We start from the raw sequence: 23,443 nt of genomic DNA on the forward strand, positions 1-23,443 counted from the left end.
ATCTTAAAAGTCTACATTACCCATCAAATGATAGTAATATTTATCCTTGGGTATTAAGATGTTTGTCACTTTTCTTTATCTCTTTTTTAAAAATGTATAAAATAAGCATTGATTCCTTTTATAACCAGGGAGGGGGGAGAACTATTTTCATTTGACACAAAAAATTCTAACAGTGATAGTTTGGTTACGTTGACTTTTAAACTGACAAAGGATAAAGCTAATTAAAAATTCATTTATAAAGAAAACCTGAATGTGTACTACAAGAGGAGGTTAACATAATAATCAAAGTCTGTATGTATTATTTTATGATAGCACTTCAGATTTGAATTATAACATTTTTACAAAAGATATTCAAAAGTGCATGAACTGATCCGATTCACACTGAAGTTATAAATTAAGTTTTTGGATACTGATACTTCAGAGAAACACGTTTGTTCTCCAGCTGGAAATATAAAAACTGTATTCTCGGTCTTGGTCAGTTAAGGGTCCGACTCTTGATCTCAGCTCAGGTCTTGATCACAGGGTCCCAAGTTCAAGCCCCATGTTGGGCTCCATGCCCAAAAAAGCTGTATTTTCATTCAGATACTTTATTTAATACATACTAAGTGTTATACACTGTGCAAGGTGCTAAGTAGGCAATAAAGCTTATAAATAAGTGAAAAAGGCAAGAACACAGTGTAGTAAGAGCCGCTGAGGCACAAAGAAAAGGAATTTAAACCAGTCTTGGAGATTGGAGAAATAAGGAAAGGCTTCTTAAAGATATACCACCTTAGGAGAAATCAACTAAGAAGGGTAAGAGGGGGGCAGGAATCCTGCAGTCACCCTGACTCTTCTCTCTCCGATTCTCATATCCTAACAATCACCACTCCTATCTATCCATCCTTCTAAAATTTCTCCTGACTCTCTTTCTTTATTCTCACTGTCACTACCCTGCTTCAGGGTATACCAAATTCACTCCTCTAACAGCTTTGTAACTGGTCTCCTCACCACATCAACCCCACCAGCCAGCTCCTAACCTAATCACTACACTGTAATTACAGTGATCTGTCAAATACTCATTCAGGCTACTGTCCAAATTAAAACACTTGGGGGAGAGTGGGTAGTCCCCACAAACCTAGCCCTCAGGATAAAATCCAAAGTTCTTACCAAGCCCTTCAATACCTGGCCCCCACTTACTTCTGCTACAACCCTAGTATTTCCCACAAGAACTTCTTTCAGATCCCCTACCAGGTCCTGCTATCTCCATTGCCAGGAATTTACATAAGCTATTTCCTCCTGTCAGAAACATAGGTTCTTCACTAACTCTCATGTATTCTTCAGATCTCAGCTTAGAAGTCTGGAAAGACTTTTGTGATCACTCAGAAGCCTTTCTCAATACACCCTTCTGAGCTTGCTCCCACTTAAAACTGCCCTATCACAATATTTATCACACTGTACAAGCGCCAGGTTAGCTATCTTGACTCCTTAAAGTAATGGGAAAACAGGGAAACTTTTGTCTTTTTCACAGTTGCGTTCTAGTATTTAGAAACAGTACCTAGTATATACAGTAGTTATATTTACTAAAATAATTATAAATATCTGTTACCTTGGCTTTATCTACCCAACTAGACAGCAAGCAGGCACTTTACACAAAGAAGCAATTTTTACTCTACAAAGCACTCTGCAACTTCAAAGATATTATGAACTTCTTATTAAGTACACAGTAAGTGTTCAGTAAACACCTGTTAAATGAAGATAGTCGAACAATAGACAAAACCCTTGTTCCATGCAGTTTCCCTAAATTCTACTTAAAAGTAACTCTAAGTCACTCTGATTTTGATATAAACACCTAAAAATGACAAGATTTCAATTGAAGTTTTTTTGTTTATAAAGATCTGAAATGCTCCTTACTTTTTAAAATAGTTTAAAGGACAAAAATTAACTATTCTCCTCTCCAATTCACATAAAGCTATATATTTTTTATTGTTCAAGAGTTAAAAAGGAATCTTGAGAACTGGAAGACTAAAGATCAAAAAAGCATCCAAAAGTAACATGCCCAAAGGAATGTTGTTATTCATACAAAAATGGAAAATATACATTCTTAAATAGCATGAATGAAGCTGCGATAAGGGTAGTTTTCATGGAGGATAAAAGAAATAACTGAAAAAATAAAATGCTCTATACTAGCCCATGTTAATAAGAATTATGTAAGAGTATGGAATTACAGAACCATCAAATTTACTTAACCTTTTTCCCCTTTAGTGAGGAGGTAAGATGAATTGTTTAGACTGGCATGGAGAGACAGGACTAATTTATTTTACATAGTAGCAAATATATAAAGAGTTTTTAGGGAAATCTACATTTCTTCTTACGGAAAAGCCTAAGATTATAAAATTTTGATTCTGGGCAAAGTTTTGAGTGAAGAACTATAAATTCCTGTTTACCCAACCCACAATATAAGCCATGACTGGGAATACACCTCTCCTGGACAACACTTCAATTCACTGTCTATAAAAATCGCAAGATTCTACAGCAAAGCCTCAAAATAAAAGGCAGGGGTGGGGTAGCAGGGATTTAAATATCTCAATGGACCTAAGATACAACAGTAAACATCAAGTATCTTGGCCAAACATTCTCTTAAAAGCTCTTATGCCACCCAAACAACTCTCCTAAAGACTGACCTGTGAATGTTTGCTTTAACGGCCTTTTTTGCCAAAGAACTCAAAACATGTCACACACACCTTAAGTATTCTCCAAACACAGGTTACATTTCATTTACCACGTGCAAACGGGCATTAAAGAAAAAAGCTGACTACCTAATTATCAGTGAAAAGCAAAAAGAGAAAATGTAATTGCTATCTTAATTTATATGCACTAAGATGACTACTGCATTCAATCAAGTGTTGTCAACCTAAAAAAAAAAATGTTTTTCAGCATTTTTAAGCTAAACAAGTTAACTTTCTCTAACTGCTTCATTTTTATAAGTATATACTCACATTCCTTCACTAGTTCTTAACTGATTATAAATCCTTTCCATTATGCCCTCTATAAATTATTTATCAGAAACTGTCAGAAAAAATGTAAACAAAAATAAATGTATTACACAAAGCAAGATTAGAGGATGTGTGGTCTCAAGGTATCTTACATTTAAGAATCAGTATTTGGCAAGTTGCCACTGTTATAGAGCCTATTTATGCCTGGGTGGCTCAGTTGGCAGAGCACTTGACTTCATCTAGGGGTCTTGAGTTCAAGCCCCATATTTGGTGTGGAGCCTACTTTAAAAAAGAGAGCAAACAGACTTTCACACATTTATAGAGACAATTTTTGTGACTATTCAGATGACAACCCTATGCTCAACTAATTATTTTATTTATCTACTTATCCTGTCAGTTAAAATAGGATTTACAGAATGCATTTTGGGCTTTAAAAGATATAATCTCATTATCTCTGTATTGTGTTTTTTTAAATACCCCAAAACAAAAATATTCCCCAAACAAGATCAAAAGAAATATACTGAGTAGCCAAGCCCAACTTAAGGTTAAAAAGGAATTTCTCCCATCAAAATACTGAACTCAAAATATTGAAAGGCAGCTCTTGCTTACATTTTTTGAATATACAAAAAAGGAAATTATTTTTGAAGTTAACACATTAACACATTAAACCCAACCAGTCCCCAACTAGTATGTACTATATTGTGACTATAATCCCAAAATGATTCTCACATAGCTTACAGAAATTTTGACATAAAAAAAATTCTGATACCACAAAGATGTAAATCATTTAGTAATTTGCAGGTAGCAAGTGATAGGATATTTAAATCATGCCAGAAAGAAAAAACACATTATCTGGCAATACTTAATTTTACTCTTGGAAGCAATGCAAATATTATCACATTGTTAGTTATAAAAACTGGATAATGATAGAGATAGGAAAGAGATGAGTTAACAAATTATTTTATTTTAGCACATGACTCTACCACTTGTGGATTATCAATTTTTAAAGAATCTGAATATAATCAAATATAGCAAAACCTGAATTTTATTAATTTCAACTTTCTTTGATGAAACAAAAATCTTTGAGATCTTGCCACAGGATCATTATTATTTTATCAATTATCATTAAATGCACACACACACACACACACACACACGAAAAATGTCAGGTATAATTGTGTTCCAGCAGAGAAAAGACCAGATAAATTCCTTATTTTTTTTTTTTAAAGATTTTATTTGAGAGAGAGAGTGAGTGCGAGCAATCAGGGGGAGCAGCAAGCAGGGGAGAAGCAGGCTCCCCACTGAGCAAAGAGCCCAATGCCAGGCTGGATCCCAAGCCCAAGGATCCAAAGGCAGCCACTTAACCGAACGCACAACCCAGGCACCCCAATTCTTTATATTTTTATATACAACTAGTTTGCATTAAGGCATTACTCACAGAGCTAACTCAACAAGAATTACATAGCCAACTTTTAAAGCATATTCTTTCCTTTTTTGGATCATAAAAATCTTTAAACTGAAACATTTAACTAAATATCCATCTGCATGCATGCAAATCAACTCAATCCTTCAATTAATAAAATAAGATGACAAAGCTATGTTTTATCAAATGCCTTTACAAACATACTTTCCTGAACAATGAGTATGAACTAGATTTCATTCTTCATAGTTAGTAGCTAATCAGTTTCAGTATCTGGTTCTCATAGGCTGACATAATGCTGCAATGTTTCCATTGCACAACATTCTGGGGGAAATGTTTAGAATTATTTCCACTGAAATTTTTAAGTCCTGTACACAAGCATCATGGAAATGTTTAAATCAGAGCTATCAAACTTCTTAAATAAGAATTCTAATTAAATTCTTAAATAAGAATTCTAATTAAATTCTTAAATAAGAATTCTAATTAAATTCTTAAAAATTTTGTTTTCTCACAAATAGTGACTCTGTTTTTTAAAAGTCATTTTTCTCAAGTCCCCCCCAAATTGCTTTTTCCTGCCTTATTTGCAACCTAAAATATCCACCTGAAGTGTGTCATTCACTCACTAATCATTATTATATTTGATCACCTTTTAGCTTCTAACTACTCAACAGAAAACCTGACAATCTCACATGTTTTGGGGACTTCAATACACTTTGTTCTTGTCCCAAATACTCATGTTCTGTGTGTACTACTATAAGCTATTATATAACAGGGGGTGGGAAAAATTAAAAAATACTGCAGCACTACAAGCCATTTAGCATGCTGAGTTCCCACAGTTGCTTAGTGGGTGTTCTGAAACTAGGCCATATTTCTAGTATTAAGAATTTCAAATCACTACTTCCAAAGTACAGAAATAAATGTCTTCAAGATTAAATCATAAAACCTTACTATTTTAAGCTGCCTAGTATATAAGTATCCTATTTCTCTGAGTTTAAAATGGTAATTAACACACGGTAGGTAAACCAGTATTTGTTTTGGCAACAATAAATAACCAGCTTTTCTACCTATAGTTACAGAATCATAGACTTCAATAGATTACAATATTAAGATAACGTGCAAGTTTATCTGAATAAGAACTAAAGCCCTTAGGTGAAATTTTGAATTCCTTACCCCAAAGGATATATAAACAAAATTGGAATTAAATATAATCTCTTTCAGGTCACTCAATCTGTTAGACTCCACATGCTTATAACAAAGAAGTAATTACAACCCCCCATCTAATTTTTCCAGTCCCGGTTACCAAGAAATACCAAAAAAATAAAGCTTACTCTTTTTAAAAGAATGAAAGATGCAGAAATACTTAGGTCATTTTGTCATATCATTGCAACAGGTGTGTTTTTATTCAAAACTAACAAGGAAAAACACGTTACTCAATTTTACATATTTCATAGCTAAGGAAAGAAAGAAACAACATGGTAGGTATAAAATCCACGTCTACAAACTGTAAAGTACTTATACTGCAGTGATTCAGTACTTTCAGATAATTATTTGCTTTAACTTAATTTTAATCAGTACTTACGGTGCCTACTATGTCTCACCTCATTAAGCAAATCTTTCTAATAAAAAATTTTGACATGGTAATTTTTTTTAAAGATTTATTTATTTATTTGAGAGAGATAGAGATCACAAGTAGGCAGAGAGGCTGGCAGAGAGAGAGAGAGAGGAGGAAGCAGGCTCCCTGCCAAGGAGAGAGCCCAAAACGGGGCTCGATCCCAGGACTCTGAGATCATGACCTGAGCCAAAGGCAGAGGCTTAACCCACTGAGCCACCCAGGCGCCCGACATTGTAATGTTTTAATTGCATCATTTTAGATAAAAACCTCTCCCAAATACAACACATGGGCCTGTGTAATCTTGAACAAAACTAACAGCAGTTAATCACTTCTTCATGATCTATCAGCATTACTGTTATACTCTTCTATATGTAAAACAAATGGTGCTTTGATTCTATTTTTATGTTCAGATTCTATGTTTATTTTGTTTATATTAAGCTGCCTTAAAAACCCATTTTTTAAAAAATGTTCTGTATCTGATTTTTAAATGTCCCCCTTCCCCCGTCCATGTTCAACTCTCTTATGATCTCTAGGAGATATTTCAGTCCTTTTTACATTTGGTTACTAAACTTTTTAAAATTGTACATTATGAAGGGGGAAAAAAAGCCTTCAATTAAGACCTGAGGGGGGTATAAAGGCAGAAAATATGTTTAAGACCAAAAGCACTATGACATCTCTTTGTCCTTTTCGGTGGTCTGTTTGTTTTGGGGCTCAAGACTACTAATTTTAGTAATTTTTTTTATTAGGACCCTATAGTCTAGGCATTAGATACTGGAGAAATGGTAGTAAAGACAGACATACTTGATGCTATCATGAAGCTTACAATCTAGCAAAAGAGACAGACATTAAAAACATCATTATGAAAATAATCAAGGGCGCCTGGGTGGCTCAGTGGGTTAAGCCGCTGCCTTCGGCTCAGGTCATGATCTCAGGGTCCTGGGATCGAGGCCCGCGTCGGGCTCTCTGCTCGGCGGGGAGCCTGCTTCCCTCTCTCTCTCTCTCTCTGTCTGCCTCTCTGCCTACTTGTGATCTCTCTCTGTCAAATAAATAAATAAAAAATCTAAAAAAAAAAAAAAAAAAGAGTAAGTACAGGTGCCAAAGAACCTTAGAACAAGAGAATCTAAGGATCAAAGAAGGCCTCCCAGAGGACGTCATACAGAGGCCAGAGGGTGACTGCGTTAGCAGCCAGGTGAGAATGCACGGGCTTGTATCTATCCAAGGAGATGAAACCAGAAAGCTTTAGTTTCCTAATAAATAACCTTGAAATAAATGAGGTGACATATAATTTATAATGTAGGGGCACCTGGATGGCTCAGTTGGTTAAGCATCTGACTCTTCATTTCATCTCAAGCCATAATCTCTTGGGACTGTGGGATCAAGCTTGGTATCAGGCTCCTCCCTCAGCTGGGAGTCTGCTCAGAAAGATTTTCTCCCTCTGCCCTTCCCCACCCCACCCTGGCTTGCTCTTGCTCACTCTCACTCTCAAAATAATTAAATAAAACTTTTTTTAAATGTATAATGTAATTGCTAAATGGTGAAAATTTTAAAAAGGAATTTGAGTTTTATAACAAAAATAAATGGAAGGATCAAAAGCAACAATAAAAAGCAATATGAGAATCTTTTAAAATGAGAAACCATGGCACTCTGAGGGAACAAAGTTTGGAATGGCAAAAAAATGGCCTCTATGGAGTATCAAATCATACTATATGGAAAATCACTTAATATTCAAATTTAGAGAACTTTTAAATCATGTAAGCCACACACAGACTTCTACCAGATTATAACTGCTGCTGATATAGTCTGACTTACCCAAAGGAAAGAGTGGCACTTTGAAGCAAGTATGAAAACAGGTGGTTTTAATGCTCCCAGTAGAGTGAATCTTGTTTTTTTTAATTTATTTTTAGTAATCTCTACACCCAAGGAGGGGGTCAAACTTATGACCCTGAGATCAAGAGTGGCACGCTCTTTCAAATGAGCCAGCAGGTGCCCCAATAAGAGTTAGTTTTAAATGTTTGTACAGTAAGCACCACTGAGTTCTAAAGAGATTCATAAATGTTACTCTTAACATGATGCATCAATGTTGAGAAAAAGATATTTAAACGTGACTGAAAAATAATTATCAAAGGTCTAAACCTAGGGATTATTCCACAACAGGCTAATAAGTTCTTTTTGTATTTAATTAAAATATTAACGAAAAATATACTTAGTTAAGAGATTTAAAATCTCCAACATTCATGCAGATCCACAATCCAAGGCCCAAATTAAACACAAGAAATAACAATCTCTAAAAATATATGCTTTCATGAATCCCTACTAAAATACTAAATCATACATAGAATCCAAATTGCTATTCACCTGCAATTCTCCAAATGGAGCTTAAGTTCTATGCTTTTTCTGTCCACTCTACCCTACTTATCCCTCAAGAGTTAATTCATGTCCTATTCTCCAGCAAGCACTGCTGGTTATATATACAATCTGTGTCTTAACCCATCTGAGTTCTTCAACACATACTGACACTGCTATCAAAGCACTTGTCAACATTGTAAAACAATTTACTATTGACTTGCACAGTTCATGCAACATACTATGAACTTTCTGAAAGCAGAAAACATAATGTTATCTATGTATCTTAGAGTCTGGGACATGCATGGCACTTAGTAGAAGGTCAATAACATTATGAATATGAAATTATAGTTAATAAGAAATATATACAAAACAAAATTTTAAACTTAAGGACTATTTACAAAACTGACAGTTTTGAAAGCAGGAAGAAGTGTTGTACAACACAAAACTGGAAACTGAGAAAGGGCAAATTTAACTGATTAATATCTAAAACTTGGAGTTAATTTCATTGTCAGAACAAGTAATTTCTTGTCTGCCAAGACATCAGAATTTCCAAGACATTAGAAAAAACAAAAGAAAAAAAGAGCTCTCTTTATCAACTATGAAATTACTTAATTAAAATTGTACAATTTACAAATAGTATTTGAGGGCAAATAAAGTACTTAACTTTTAAGTGTTCACAACGCTGTAAAACTTAGAAGATACACAAGTCAAAATACTTCATAATTCATAAAGTCTTTCAAGTTCATTTCACATAGGGACCAATTATACCCTCTTTTAAGGTCTCCTTTAATGTTTTAGCTTCAAGCAGTATGTTCATTCTTTCCAATAAAAGAACCCTTACCTTTTACAGCATGCACTACTTTTTGCAATCAGTTCTGATCTTTAGAGAAGTTGGAATGAGATATATAGTGCGAAATCTAATTAGTTCTTTTAAATCTTGATAATGGAACTTCATACTTTCTCAGAAAGCACATATGTTACCAACATCTCAAAAGCTAAAGAGCCTTTTGTAATTAGAAAATTCTTTTCATGTATTACAACTTTGTTTTGCAGAATTAAAGATGCTGTGCTAAAAAGATGGGAATCAGGAGAAAGTACCAAAGAATGAGCATTAGTTTACCTCAAAAATAATGCAATTACCTATTTTAGAACATAAATCAGTTTTTCCAACTCATCCTTGTTTCTTTCAACCTTCACTGACTGCAATTACATTTCAGAACACTATATAAAGTTCAAGCATTCCATAGGTCACCTTGTGACTTAGAAATTTTTCAGATCTTAAAAGTCAGTGTAAACAGAGCTAGAAAAATACAAAACTTTAACTAGTATAATGTCAGAGAAAATATTTTCAGGAAGATTTACATAGCCTAACTTTGATGTGGTATAACTAGCAGACAAAACAAAATTCAAAATTCAAAAAACAAAATTTTTATAATTCAGCCTATGGAAGATTCAGCCTTAAATTATAATATGCTAATACAGAATATAAAATGCATGAAGCAAAGTCTAACAATAAGCAAAAAAACAACCAATTTAATATCTGCAGTTTCTCAAGTACATGAAAGTACTTAAAATAACACTCTGCTGTGAAATTACAGCTAATTTCTAATTTATGTACAATAAAATATTTACCAATTCCCTACTAGTCTTATTAGGAAATGTCAAAGTGTTTATTCTATATCTAAATTTCCTCTCCTAGGGCGCCTGGGTGGCTCAGTGGGTTAAGCCGCTGCCTTCGGCTCGGGTCATGATCTCAGGGTGCTGGGATCGAGTCCCACATCGGGCTCTATGCTCAGCAGGGAGCCTGCTTCCTCCTCTCTCTCTGCCTGCCTCTCTGCCTGCTTGTGATCTCTCTCTGTCAAATAAATAAATAAAATCTTTAAAAAAAAAAAAAAAAAATAAATAAATAAATAAATAAATTTCCTCTCCTAACGGAAGTGATATTTTATAAAGTAATTCAAGAACACTTCCACCAAGGCCAAAACATAAACCTCAGAACTCACTGTAGGATTTATGGGTCAATCTGTTTGGTTTTACTGTGTTTTGTTGTGGGGGGAGGCGAGCTACTTTTGTTTTGTTTTTTTTTTATTATAAACACAGATTTTATGTTTGCATACATGAATGATACGTAAATGATACATGAATAATATAGTAAACTGAGTTTTAAAGATATATTCTTTCGACCTCCAAAAAATTACTCATCTTTCTATCTACACAGAGAAGTTAAGGAATATTTTTAATCAATAATACAACAGTTTATTTTTATATTTAAATATCTCACTAGGAAATAAATCTAAAAATTATATTGTTTAAAGCACACAAGTCTTAATGAAATATTAAATTACACAACATATATTGATAATCCAGCATATTTTCAAAACAAATAGGACTGCCTGGATAACAAAGAAATTCAGTATTATTTACCTTTCCCCTACATGGGTAAGGCATGTCAAAAAATATACCAGCAGAGGGGGCGCCTGGCTGGCTCAGTCAGAAGAGCATGCAACTCTTGGAGTTTTGAGTTCAAGCCCCATGCTGGGTATAAAGATTACTTTAAAAAAATCAAATTAAATTAAATTAAACACACACACGCACGCGCACACACACATCCCCCAGCAACTATTCAGAAGGCATCTTTGGAAGATCCTACACAGAATTCTAGTTTATGACTCTCTAACATGGGACAAGCCCTGTCCCAAGTTATTAAAGAAACAGTAATACTTTAAACGCACAATTCCGTCAATATAACACAAGAATTTATAATTTTGAAGTACTTTTTGTTTCAAATTTCTGACTGGTCTTTAATTCCCAAGTTGTTGCACATGTCTGGCTACAATTATCAAAACACAGCTCTCATCGACTTTCTGAATATGGTAGTTTAAAAACTTTTTAAAAATCTAGCTGCAAGCTATTAATGTATCTCTTAATATCATTCTTATTCCCAACAACTTTTAACAAGAGAAAAACACTTGAAAACTATATTAACAATGAGAGATTAATAAGCAAATGCCAACCTTAGAGTAATGTGTTGTTTCTTCAAAAACTAAACAAACACCCTAAGAAAAAGTAGTCATCTTAGACAGGTTAGGTCCACCTCTCCAAACTCTGTGGCATTTCAAGAATATAGTGTTAGGTTAGGTTTGTATTATACTTAAGCCATTTGAAAGTTACAAACCTTAAGGCCTTTACTTGTCTAAGATCTATTATTCAAATGTATATTCATAATTAAATAAAAGCTTCAGTGTACCTTATGTCAAATAGGTAGTTAGAAGATTTGTTATATTCAATCTAAATTCCATAGGTAGGGAATGGTTTTATTATATATATATATATATATATATATATATATACACACACACACACACGATATATATGTAATTTCTAAAAATTCTTGTCACTGTCACACAGAAAGTCTTCAGCACTTGACATATTCAAAATATAAATGTATGAATGTTACAGATTGTACCCAATAGCTAAGTTTCTTCAAATACATATTAACAGTTTTAAGAGCTATGGCATGGAAGGGCCAGGGTAGAAATCAGTACACTAATAAACTGAGGTCTTTAAATTAAGATAATTTTTCAGTGTTAATGCTACATTTAAATACAAAAATATTTGGTTACACAAGTATACCCTAGGATTCTGGAAAACAAAAACTTTAAGTTTTAGATACAGTAATCCCTCTCAGTAGATACCAGAAGCTGACATTTATGAATAAGTATACAAAATTGCACAGGTGAAAGCTATAGACTGAAGCAAATACTATACAGTACATATCTACAACCCAATTTTGCTTCAGCATCCCCAGAGACTTAAAAAATATTTCTTTGGGTAGGTTGCAAAACATTGCTTCCTCTTTTATTCTCATCACCCCCATTATGATACAAAGCGACAGACAAGAAAATCAAATCACCAACTGTAAGGGCTGAAAGCTTCGAAACACATAAAAAAGCATCTTCTTTCCAACTCCCGAATCGGTATTCATTCCACCTGTTTGTAAATCCATACAAACACAATAACACAATACCTCTGCTGATTTAAAAACGGGGGGGGGGGGAGGGAGAGGGGGCAATTAAGGGTTTGAAGTCATTCTTCTTCTACCTAGGCTGGGGCGGGGGAGGGGGATGGTACAAAACAATGGATACTGAGGGGCTGGGGGAAAATCGCTTGCTCCCGAAGCCTCCAGCGTTAAAAGCTTGGGGGGTGGATGGGGGGCGGGGGGAGGAGGGGAGGAGATAGAGTACTTTTCCTCTATTCCTAAAAGCTACCGCGGAAACAGGCTGCCACCAAGCAAGTCCAACAGGGCGGTCCTGGATGCCCACAACTCGCCTCACCAGGCAACAGACCCAAAGCCAACTCGCCACTCTCCACCGAAACGACAGGAGGGGAGAGAGTGGTGGGCTTTGGGGAAGGGCGAGGAAATACCCCACCCCGCACCACTAGCACTGCGCCAAGGCCCCGGCCAACGATTTACACGCCTCCCGGACGCCCACGGGGCGCCCCGCAGCCTGAGCCAGGTGCCCCCGAGGGCAGAGCGGAGCAGGGCCATCCACCGGGCGCCCCCGGCCCGCGCCCTCTCCCCGACTCGCCCCCGCCCACGAACTGCCCCGGCCGCCCGCCGCCACCGCAGGCCCGGCCCCGGCCGCTGTCAGAGCCGCCCGGCTCACTCTCGGAGACCGACTGCGGGCCCCGCACGAGAGCCGGCTCCGAGGGCCGGGCCCTCCCTGCGACAGGACCCAGGAAAGAGGCGGCGGCGGCGGCGCCTCCCAGGGCCCCAGCTCCTCGGGCCTCGCCCCGGCCCGGCTGGCTCTATCCCCTCAGGGCGCGCGGGGCCTCCCCCAATCGACAGCCAGCTGGACCGCCCGACGGGTAGGAACGAAAGCAGGAAGAACCGACCAGCCACCACCCTCCCGCCTCAGCGGCCCGGGGTTACCGTCAGGAGCCCCAACTCCGCCATCCTCCTCGCTCGCCCTCCTTCCTCCTCCTCCTTAGAAGCGACGCTGCCCAACCGCCGCCCCCCGCCCGCCCCTCCCCCACTTGCCCCGCCCCGCCCCGCCCGCCCCTCCACACACTCTCACTCCTACGGCCCCGCCCCACCCCTCCGGCTCAGGCCCGTCACTCGCCGGAGAAGAAAAACAGGCGGAGCCAAGCATACTGACGCTGCCCAATCAGAGTGAGGCGCTGGCGCCAAAGACGCTGCCCAATCAGAGTGAGACATTGCAGCCAGCTTCCCTCGCTCCGCCCTTTTCCTCTACACGGCTGCTCTACGCCCTCTCCCGCCCACTGGACGCCGCAGGCAAGCGGAGCCACAGAGTAAGCCTCCAACAGGGTAGAGTGACAACTTGCAATCGGAAGTTACTGTTGAAGCCAAAGCAGCCATAACTGATAATGGCAGGGAGTTTCCTGGCCTCCCGTCTCCTGTGTGACGTAGTTTTCCCTTCGCCCAAATCTCACCGTTGCCCTGGGCAACAGTCGAGCCGTCTGGGAAGATAAATCTGTAAGTAGGCCCGGTAAAGGACCAAAGGTGACCAGACATCCCAGGTTAGACAACTTAATTCATATTTAGAACTACCTGCCCGGGATGGGGAAGAGGAAGGAGCAGGTTTCCTGACCCTTATTTTGCTGGGACGTCTGGTCACTTACCTAGGTGGACAAAAGGTTAGGGTTCCGAAAATCCCTGTCCTGCCCGGAAGTTGCATTTGGCACTTCTGAATGGGGTCACGGCGGAAGGGTGGGAATAGCCAGAGACCCCAGCATCACCGGGAGTGCCCATTCCAGCTGGAGTCGCAAAGTGAGATGTGGGTCCGTCTGCCTTGTCCGGTGAGGCAGCCCACAGCTAGACGGCCGGTAGGAGACGGAGAGCGAGGGGTGAGCAGGGCTCACAGCCGCTTCCGCTGGAAGAAGGTTTTCTTTCCGGGCTGGCCTGCCCGCTCTACCCCCGCCCCTCTGAGATTCCCTGTGGGGCGAGGCCGCTCCATCGGTCCCTCGCGCCCGGGGGCAGCCAGCCGGGTGGGGAGGGGGCTTAGGCGCGCACCGCGGGGCACTCCCGCAAGATGGAGCTCCTGACCTCAGCCCCTTAAGTTCCTATTAAGTGCTTGCGCCCTGATCTTTGGAGGACAGAGAATTCTGGAGCTTGAGGAAATCGTTTTGCATTACCGCCTAGAAAGGAAGGAGGTGGTTGCAGCGGCCACACTTCTAAGTCTTACTTCCCCGCCTCTTGTCTTAACATTACGTTATTCCTTTTGTTTCTCCTCCTTTGGGGGCTTAAAACCAATGACTGCGGTGCTGGGTGAAGCTCTACCGTCCTAATCCTCCACGCCTACGTTGTATTAAATAACTTAATGCTTGTGAATATTCATAAAAATACCGTAAGACTTTTATATGGTTCTTTTCAAGAGTTGTTACACTTTATCTCATGTAGTTCCTTCTGTAGGCTTGAGTCAAGAACTGTAAGTCATCTTGGTCATACTGGGTTGGATGCCTAACGTTGCCAGAAAAAAGACCAGGAGAACTTTCAGGTAAATTGAAAATTGTATTTACCCAGCCAGTCAACAAGGGTGCAAACCTAACTTCTTTACTTAATTTCTTTCTACTTCCATACTACTCATGCTGTAGCCAAAATGAACTATTCTTGTTTCTTCCAAGATTAATCATTGAAGCACTAACCTTTCATGACTCTTGTTTCCATGTCCTAGTTATCCTTGGAGATGTGTTTCCAGATTCTCTCCAACAGGAAGTAATTTCCTCTGTGCTTACCTAGCACTTTTTGTACTTCTTTTATGACAACCACTATTTTATATAACAGCTGCTTATGTTCTTAGCTTTACTATGTTTACATCTAAATAGAATGGTTTGCCTATTAGATGGATCTATTCTCCCTATCATGTTATTCTGCTCTTGATATTATTTTGGTAAATACTTCCTAAAAAACTGAATATATTTGGTGTTTCCCAGGTGCCTGAGTCATTGCCAGCTTCAGTTGATTAAATTCAGTGTAGTTCTTGTTACTCAACCTTTTCTTAGATTTCCCCTCTGAAGTCTTTCCAACATGATTTCTTCCCTCAATAAAAAAAAAAAAATCATACATAAAAAAGTCAAAATAATACAAAAAACATTCATATACCCTTCACCTAGATCCAGCATTTTGTCATATTTATTTCATCCCTTTTCATGCCTTTTTCATTGTCACTAAACTATTCGGTAACAGGTTAGACACTTATTAAGCAAACACCCCTAAAATTTCCAAAATGTCTTCACCAAGAATTATAAACTTCTCCTGCAAAACATAGTATCATTATCACAACTAAAGAAATTACTAATTCTGTGTTATTTAAAATCTAGTCTGAAGGTGTATTCTCTCATTTGACCCAAGATTATCTTTTATACCTTTTCCCCTGCTGCTCCAACAAAATTTAGGATCCAGTCAATGTTTATGTTATTGTCATTTTAAAGAGTTCAGGCCAGAAGTATTTTCAGTGTTTCCTTTTTTCTTATTCCTTATAAGTCTTAATGTATTTTGCAAGAATATTCACAGCATTCATACTTAGCCAATCATGATTACGTCATCTCAAAAATAACTATAACTACCATTGTCATGTGTTGTTAGCTAAATCCATCCCACTTCTCTGCACACACAGCCTTCTGTGGTATTCTACAACGGAGAGTTTAATATTTAATCCTCCCGTCTGTGGAGAGGAAGTGCCAGTGTCCTGGACTGATTGTAAAGTGTTGCTGCTACTTCGCCAGCACTTGGAGCTGATGTGATATAATCTGCAACAGTGTACTGATGTCAGCACAGTTTCAGGAGTGTCAACTCCTGGCACCCTGAGGACTGTTGATGAAAGATGTGTGGGCCCTGCAATTTAAATACAGATGAATCTTGATGTTATCAAAGCAGATACCAAGGCAACTGCTGGCCATCTGGTATTTTGTGTGAGTAGGATGTGTCATTTTCTATTAACTTAATAGTAGTGTCTGCTGGTGAAGTATACCAGAACCGGTGGCATCATCCAAATTCATCCAAGAAGAACAGTTCCTGTTCTTAGGCCTAGGCACAGTTCAGAAGCTAGACACTGCACATTTTATTCACATGAGTCCAAATTAATTAGCCAAATTGAACATGTTGCAACATTTTTCTGCTAGCAGATGCCAGATAGCAAAACAGAATAGAACTACTATAGTTTCTAGCCACATGACATATAATGCTATTTGGCATCTCCAGATGAATATTATCGGTCCAAATTAAGCTCAGCTAGCATGTGGGCAGCCACTTGAGTGAGAATGAATATTACTACTTTATGTCTGCTGAAAAACACTTTCTTTTTAGGCCCCCTCTTTCACCTTTTCTTCATGTTAGTTTGCATTCAGAAAGCTAATACACATTTGAAAATTCACCTGTCAATCCTAAGTCTTGAATAAAACAAATAAAATGTTTCATATTTTTCCTACCATTCCTGCCACCCCCATCCACAACCTGTAATAGGCAGATTGAATTTACTTAAAAGGATCTAAATTAGTAAATACTCACCAAAAAATATCCTTTGTTGTTCTTTACATAAACAGATTGCTTCTGGTACCTCCCTTAGTTTTCAAAGATTGTATTTTTGTTTCTTAATACCTATTAATGATAAAATTTGGCATTTGGTGTGTTATAGTGGTTCTGTATTCTACTTACGTCGTGAAGTCAAGGGTCTTTAGCAGTGGGAATAGTAGGGGAAAAGGAGCAATAGGCAGTAAAGGGGACTACACAACTCCCCATGTTCATCTAAATGGGACATTACTTCCCACCTCTAGCCAGATTTTTGCCATGCAAGAATATGGGCCCAGTGTTGCCAGGTCTGTCAAGAGGAGCAAATTTGGACTTTATGTGAAACCTTCCCATTTTAAAACACTGGTTCAAATACTTTTTAAACATTTAGCAAGCCAGCAAAACTTTAGCTACATAGGACGAAGGGCCAGAAGTTTATCACCTGTGTTTCTTATGTGAAAATAGCATTGATACTTAGATTAGAATCTGAAAATGCGTTTTTCCCCCCCAGAATGTGTTTTTTGCAATATTTCAGGTGCATTTATTTTTCTAGGTTAGGCAACAAGCCATTTGTCACCTCCATCAAAAATTCAAAATATATTCTTATGTACACTAAGCTTCCATTCCCTCAATTAGAATTTTAAACATCTTTACTCTTTACCACCAGCTTAAAAACTTATCCACATTTTCTCAGCCTTGAATTATATTGTGAAATAGACTTGCTTTATCATATTTTCTTAGAAACATATTTAAGAGGGTTAGTCAAACATCCAACTCTTGATTCAGCTGGACTTGTGAGATTGAGCCCCCACATCAGTCCCCACACTCAGAGAGGAGTCTGCTTAAGATTCTCTTCTGCAGGGGCGCCTGGGTGGCTCAGTCAGTTAAGCATCTGCCTTCAGGTCATAATCCCAGAGTCCTGGGATCGAGCCCCATGTTGGGCTCTCTGCTCAGTGGAAGCCTGCTGCTCCCCCTGCTTGTACTCTCACTCTCTAATAAATAAATAAAATCTTTAAAAAAAAAAAAAGATTACCTTCTCCTTCTGCCCCTCCCTACCTCCATGCATGTGTGTGCACTCCCTCTCTTTCAAATAAATAAATATTTTAAAAGTGTATTTTTCAAGAGCACAGTTTGGCAGCACATGCTTTTTAAAAGTAAATAAATGTGACAGGTTTTTAAAGGAAAACATCTTTCAATGGCTCATGCTATCTTACAGGTACTATAATGTTGATAAGGAGTCAAAGAATTTTTAGAGCCAAAGGTACTTAATGGGAAATCTAGAACAGTCTGTCATATCCTTATTTTATTTTTTTAAAGATTTTATTTATTTATTTATTTCACACAGAGAGATAACAAGTAGGCAAAGAAGCAGGCAGAGGGGGAGGGGAAGCAGACCCCCTGCTGAGCATAGAGCCAGATGTGGGGCTTGATCCCAAGATCCTGGGATTACGACCTGAGCCAAAGGCAGAGGCTTAACCCACTGAGCCACCCAGGAGCCCGTCATATCCTTATTTTATAGTGATACGAAAATTAAACCTGGAATAATAAATGTCACACTATATTTCTAAGCATTTTTACATCTACTTTTTACTTGAAACTTGCAATCCAGGACAGATTACAAAACGTTGTTTTTATGAGAAAATCAAACCTGGGATTGGTTAAGAATTGTGTTCAGGGTCATGCTAGCTAGCAATAGAGCTAGAGTACAGCCCTGTATCCCATTTCAAGTATTATGTGAAATAGATGAATCCAAAAAGAAAAAGAAAAAAAAAACCCTCCAATACAAGTTTCTCTTTTAAATCATACATTAGATTTTACTATCGCAGCTTGTTTAAAATACTTGGAAGCTTAGAATACTCTGAAGCATTCAATTTCAAATTTTAAAAATGGAGGTTTGTACAATTAGAATAAGCTGATAAGTTTAATATAAATCGGGGTGCCTGGGTGACTCAGTTGGTTAAGCAACTGCTTTCGGCTCAGGTCATGATTTCAGGGTCCTAGGATAGAGTACCACATTGGGTTCGCTTCTCCACGGGGAATCTACTTCTCCCTCTGCCCTCCACCCCGCTTGTGTGTGCTTGCTTTCTCAATCTTACTCTGCTCTCTCTCCCTAAAATAAATACATAAAATATCTCTCTCTCTCTCTTTTTTTAAGTTTAAGATAAATTAGTGGAGGGGAAAAAGAATTATGGTCAAGAGCTAATAGCAAATTAGGAGTGGTAGGCACATATGGAAGATAACCACACTGACCCCAAAATGACTCCGTGGGGCTCCTAACAAAGATCAAATACTGGATTAAGACTTTAGTATGACCTAGGAGGACAGTTTTAAAAACATCCAAATCCTGTCCCAAACATTTTTAGAAACAAAGACTTGGCATTGACATTCACAGTATGTTTCATTTTGATACTTTCTTTTAATTTGTATTTTTATAAGTAATCTCTATACTCAGTGTGGGGCTCAAACTCAAAACTCCAAGATCAAGAGTTGCATGCTCTAATTACTGAGCCAGCCAGGTGCCCCTCATTTTGATACTTCTTATCCATATGTCTATGCTTTGAGTTACCATGAATGCAATTTGGACTTTAGTAATCTATCCCCCTTCTCTGTCTGTCCCCTCTAAGATTATAGCCTATGTTTTCCAGATGGCTAGATGAAAATAGTGTACCATCTAAAGCTAACAGTCTTTTTCGGCTGTTTGACCCACAATATTGGTCTTATCAATGTTCTCATATCTAATCTGTGGGAGGAAAAAATGCAAAACTTGTAAACTTTTAAAGTGTTGTGTATTTCTAATTAAGCTTGAGATTTGAAAGTTTCAATGGCATCCTCTTTTAAAGATAAGACTAATGCTATAACAAAATCCACAGACAAAAAGCAGTATTTTTTCCTAAGAGATTTCCTTCAGAATGGTATCAAACATGACAACTGGAATGCTGAATCCTCAAATTAAGGAGAAAGAAATTGAGAGATAGAAAACCATGTTGGTTAAAGCTATGGTAAAGAGGAAAAAATGTGGTGCTTTAGTCAGTATGCTGCACTTACATGTTTATCCCGAGGTTTACTCTTTGACTAATATTTTATGTTCCTCCTCCTTTGCAGAAGCCATTTGTGACTTTAAACTCCCCCATTTCAGTAGAAACTGAAGATGCCATGTTTAAATTTCATTGGCTTCTACATACCATTATATACTATCCTCTTATCTAACATATTCTGAGATGTTCATATTCCTTCAGTGGGGCTCCATACTCAATCCATCTAGGGTCTTTAGGCCATTCCTACAGATGCAGCACAGAGAAAACTGAAGAGACCAAGGCTTTGGAGTAAGGCAGATGTGAACTCAAATCCTGTCTCTTCACTTACCAACTATGTGATGTTTGACAAAATAATTTTTCCTAGACCTGGTCTTACTTAAATTTAGTATAAATTTAGGAGATGCAATGGGAGGTGGGTAAATGGCTAATTCAATTCTAAAATCACCTCTTATGGTGAAAGTTAATTTATTTTCAGAATTACTATAGAAAAATCCCTTAAAATGTCTGTGTAGTTAAAATAGATGATTTTGTACTAAAACACTGCTGTTACTGTTACTCTTAAGCAAACAAATTTAAGAGCCACTATGCTAAGAGAAAGAAGCTAGAGTACATTTCTGGGCATTGAAACTGTACTTCCTTTAAGAAGACCTATAAGGCAATACAGATGCAAAAGGGATAGGTGGAGAATTCTAAGTGTTCTTGCTCACCTGTAAGCTCTTCTCCACTCTGTTCTAATCATAAGCCTCTATAATTCTAATACATGTCAACAGACTTATTTTTTCTAAGAATCTAATTTTATGACAATATTGCCATGGTTTAAGAATCACTAACATCCACTGAGCTCTTACCAGGTGGTAGGGATTGATAATGAATTATGAGTTAGGCCATTTAATATACTGTCTGAAGTCAATGCCATTACAAGCTTTATTTAACAGATGAAACTAAGGCTTAGAAAATTAATTTGTGGGGCACCTGGGTGGCTCAGTGGGTTAAGCCTCTGCTTTTGGCTCAGGTCACGATCTCAGGGTCCTGGGATAGAGCCCCACGTCAGGCTCTCTGCTTGGCGGGGAGCCTGCTTCCTCCTCTCTCTCTCTGCCTGCCTCTCTGCCCACTTGTGATCTCTGTTTGTCAAATAAATAAAAATCTTAAAAAAAAAAAAAGAAAATTAATTTGTTTAAATAACTAAGATAATCCGGATCCTTCTCTCACCCACTACATGCATACTCTTCTCTTTTTACCCCCTCTCCTATCACCATCTGCCATCTTTCCATATCCTTCTTAGGTGATTATATCCACTTCTGTAGCTTATACTACTATACCATTGGCTCTCTGGGCATCCAGTCCTTTTTGCCTTCCTATTGGACTTCCATACCCAGTGTACCTGATTCATGGTCTTTACCCTTCCCTCCTTAACCTGTACTTTGTCTGTGTCCTCAACTTCAGTTAGTAGCTGCATTAACTCAAAGATGTTAGCTTGAAATCTCAGTCATCCTTTCTCATTTATCACCCAGAGGTTATGGGGAGGAGGGGAATAATGGGGGATACTTGAATCTCAACTTCTTATATCCTTGAATACCTCTTGTATCTTCTCTTGATGCTTGTTATCACTGCTTTTGTTCATACCCTTATCATCTTACCTAAATAATTATAGTTCCTTACTTACCTCCTTGCCTCTTGTAGCTCCTGTTTTTCCTTTTTGTCTAGAATGTGTTTCCAAAAAACTAATCACATACCCACTCAGAGCCATCCAATTACCTCCCTTTTCTCTGTAGGATATTAAGCCCAAACCCATGACATTTAAGGCTGAGTATGAACTGGCCTCCACTTTGTTAGTCCCGCTACAGTACATATACTGTATGTGCACTGTACTCTCTAGCCATTTGCCTAGATTTTTTTTTCTTTTACTGACTCTGAGCATATTGTTCACTTTGTCTAAAACACTGTCCCCTTGCTTCTCTGCAGCCTCTTCTCTGCATAGTAAACCCCCATTCGTCCTTGTGGGGCTAATTCTAATATCACATTTAGTAGTTCTTCAAAGACCAGCCACTGTCACCTTTCCTAAACCAACCAAGTTATTTACGGTTTTGGTTTCTTAAGGCACAGTACACATGCTTTTATTAAAGTAGGTTGTATTCAACTGTAATTTATTTACATGTGTGTCTCTCTCCCCTACCCACCTATCCCAAGTTCCTCAAAGAGAACTCGTTCTTATCCACTCTAGCTCCTTTATTTAGCTGTGGCTGGCACATTATGGACATTTGGTATGTTTGTTAAAAGAAAAAATGTTTGGAAAGGAACATATGATCCCAAATTCCTTATATGTTTTTTTTTTTTTTTCCCATTCTGAAAGAGTAATTCCCTTGTCCTGAAAAGAGCATCCTTTCTACTCCAGTCTTTACTGTCCGTATTTACTTTAAAAGCTCTATCCTTATTAACATATATAGCCGTTAACTTTATTCTTCATCTTATTTTATCCATGTGTATATAACTTGTTTGATTAGTTTTTTTTTACTAGTAATTGTAGTAACTCAATGCAGAATATCTTAGTTTTTCATTTAAATTCATATGTTTGATTAGTTTTTTTACTAGTAATTATAGTAACTCAATGCAGAATTTCTTAGTTTTTCATTTAAATTCATAAACATTTCTGGAGTGCCTGGGTGTCTCATTTGGTTGAGTGTCTGACTCCTGAGCTCAGTTCAGGTCTTGATCTCAGGGTCATGAGTTCAGGCCTCAAGTTGGGTTCCACAGTGGGTATGAAGCCTACTTTTAAAAAATAAAAAAATAATAAATTTATAACATTTCTAGAGAAATATGGTAGGAAAATTAACCATTAAAATATGTTCAAGCATGAAAATGTATTACATTATAATAAAGTTAAGTGGAATGGTAATAGAAGTCTAGGTAGGAAAAAAATAAAATTTCTGACTTAGAGAATTCTTCATTCTTTTTATTAATGGATGGTAATAGCTGTCAAATTTTTATGGTATTTATATTATATTGGATAGGTTTTTAAAAGACTGATGTAACAGTATTTTTAAATATGTTGGAAATTCTATCTTTGTAACTATGAACTTTATGATAAATTTATATGTCAATTTAGAAAGGTTTAAAAGGGTACTTAGTTTTTCTATCTAGTTTTTTAAAATCCCTGTGGGTGTTATATAAGCATAAAATCTGAGGACTACTGACCTATATTCTCAGGGTTTAGAAGTACACTTTAGTATTCTTGTCCAGTCCCACACATAATTTAGATAAGGTATCAAACTAAATCACCCCAGAAATGTTTAACTTGTCCAAGTTGTAATATTAATTTATGTTATCAATATGGGCATGATTGATTAAAGTAGTAATCCTTCCTAACTCAAGTGTCTTTCAGCTCCCACTCCCACAGTTAGTAAATATTTCATGACAAAGACTTGGTTTCCCTCCAAGTTCTTCTGCATTAATTTGAGGCATCCAGCTCAATGCCTATAACAGCTATGCTTACTTCATCATGATTTTGAAATGTACTATGTATGAAAACCATTA

The 23,443-nt window shown here is 37.6% G+C and overlaps 2 protein-coding genes across 14 annotated transcripts in view; one reads left to right on the top strand and one right to left on the bottom strand.

Moving 5' to 3' along the window:
- Positions 1 to 14,133, bottom strand: part of SHOC2 (SHOC2 leucine rich repeat scaffold protein) — a 101,844-nt gene extending 87,711 nt beyond the window's left edge. Inside the window, exon 1 of one of the 2 annotated variants that reach the window (XM_059173221.1) lies at positions 13,994 to 14,133. The gene's annotated coding sequence lies outside the window, so the exon portion shown is untranslated. Of the gene's footprint in view, positions 1 to 13,283; positions 13,379 to 13,993 lie in introns of those variants that run through there. The other variant, XM_059173220.1, reaches the window with a different exon arrangement.
- BBIP1 (BBSome interacting protein 1) overlaps positions 13,683 to 23,443 on the top strand; it is a 43,497-nt gene continuing 33,736 nt past the window's right edge. For 3 of the 12 annotated variants that reach the window (XR_009353311.1, XM_059173229.1, XM_059173227.1), the window contains exons 1-2: positions 13,683 to 13,847; positions 14,772 to 14,868. The gene's annotated coding sequence lies outside the window, so the exon portion shown is untranslated. Of the gene's footprint in view, positions 13,892 to 14,099; positions 14,219 to 14,771; positions 14,869 to 23,443 lie in introns of those variants that run through there. The other 9 variants (XR_009353309.1, XR_009353310.1, XM_059173225.1 and 6 more) reach the window with 7 other exon arrangements.

The sequence above is a fragment of the Mustela lutreola genome, chromosome 4 (genome assembly GCF_030435805.1).
Source record: "Mustela lutreola isolate mMusLut2 chromosome 4, mMusLut2.pri, whole genome shotgun sequence".
In the NCBI taxonomy this organism is placed as follows: domain Eukaryota; kingdom Metazoa; phylum Chordata; class Mammalia; order Carnivora; family Mustelidae; genus Mustela; species Mustela lutreola.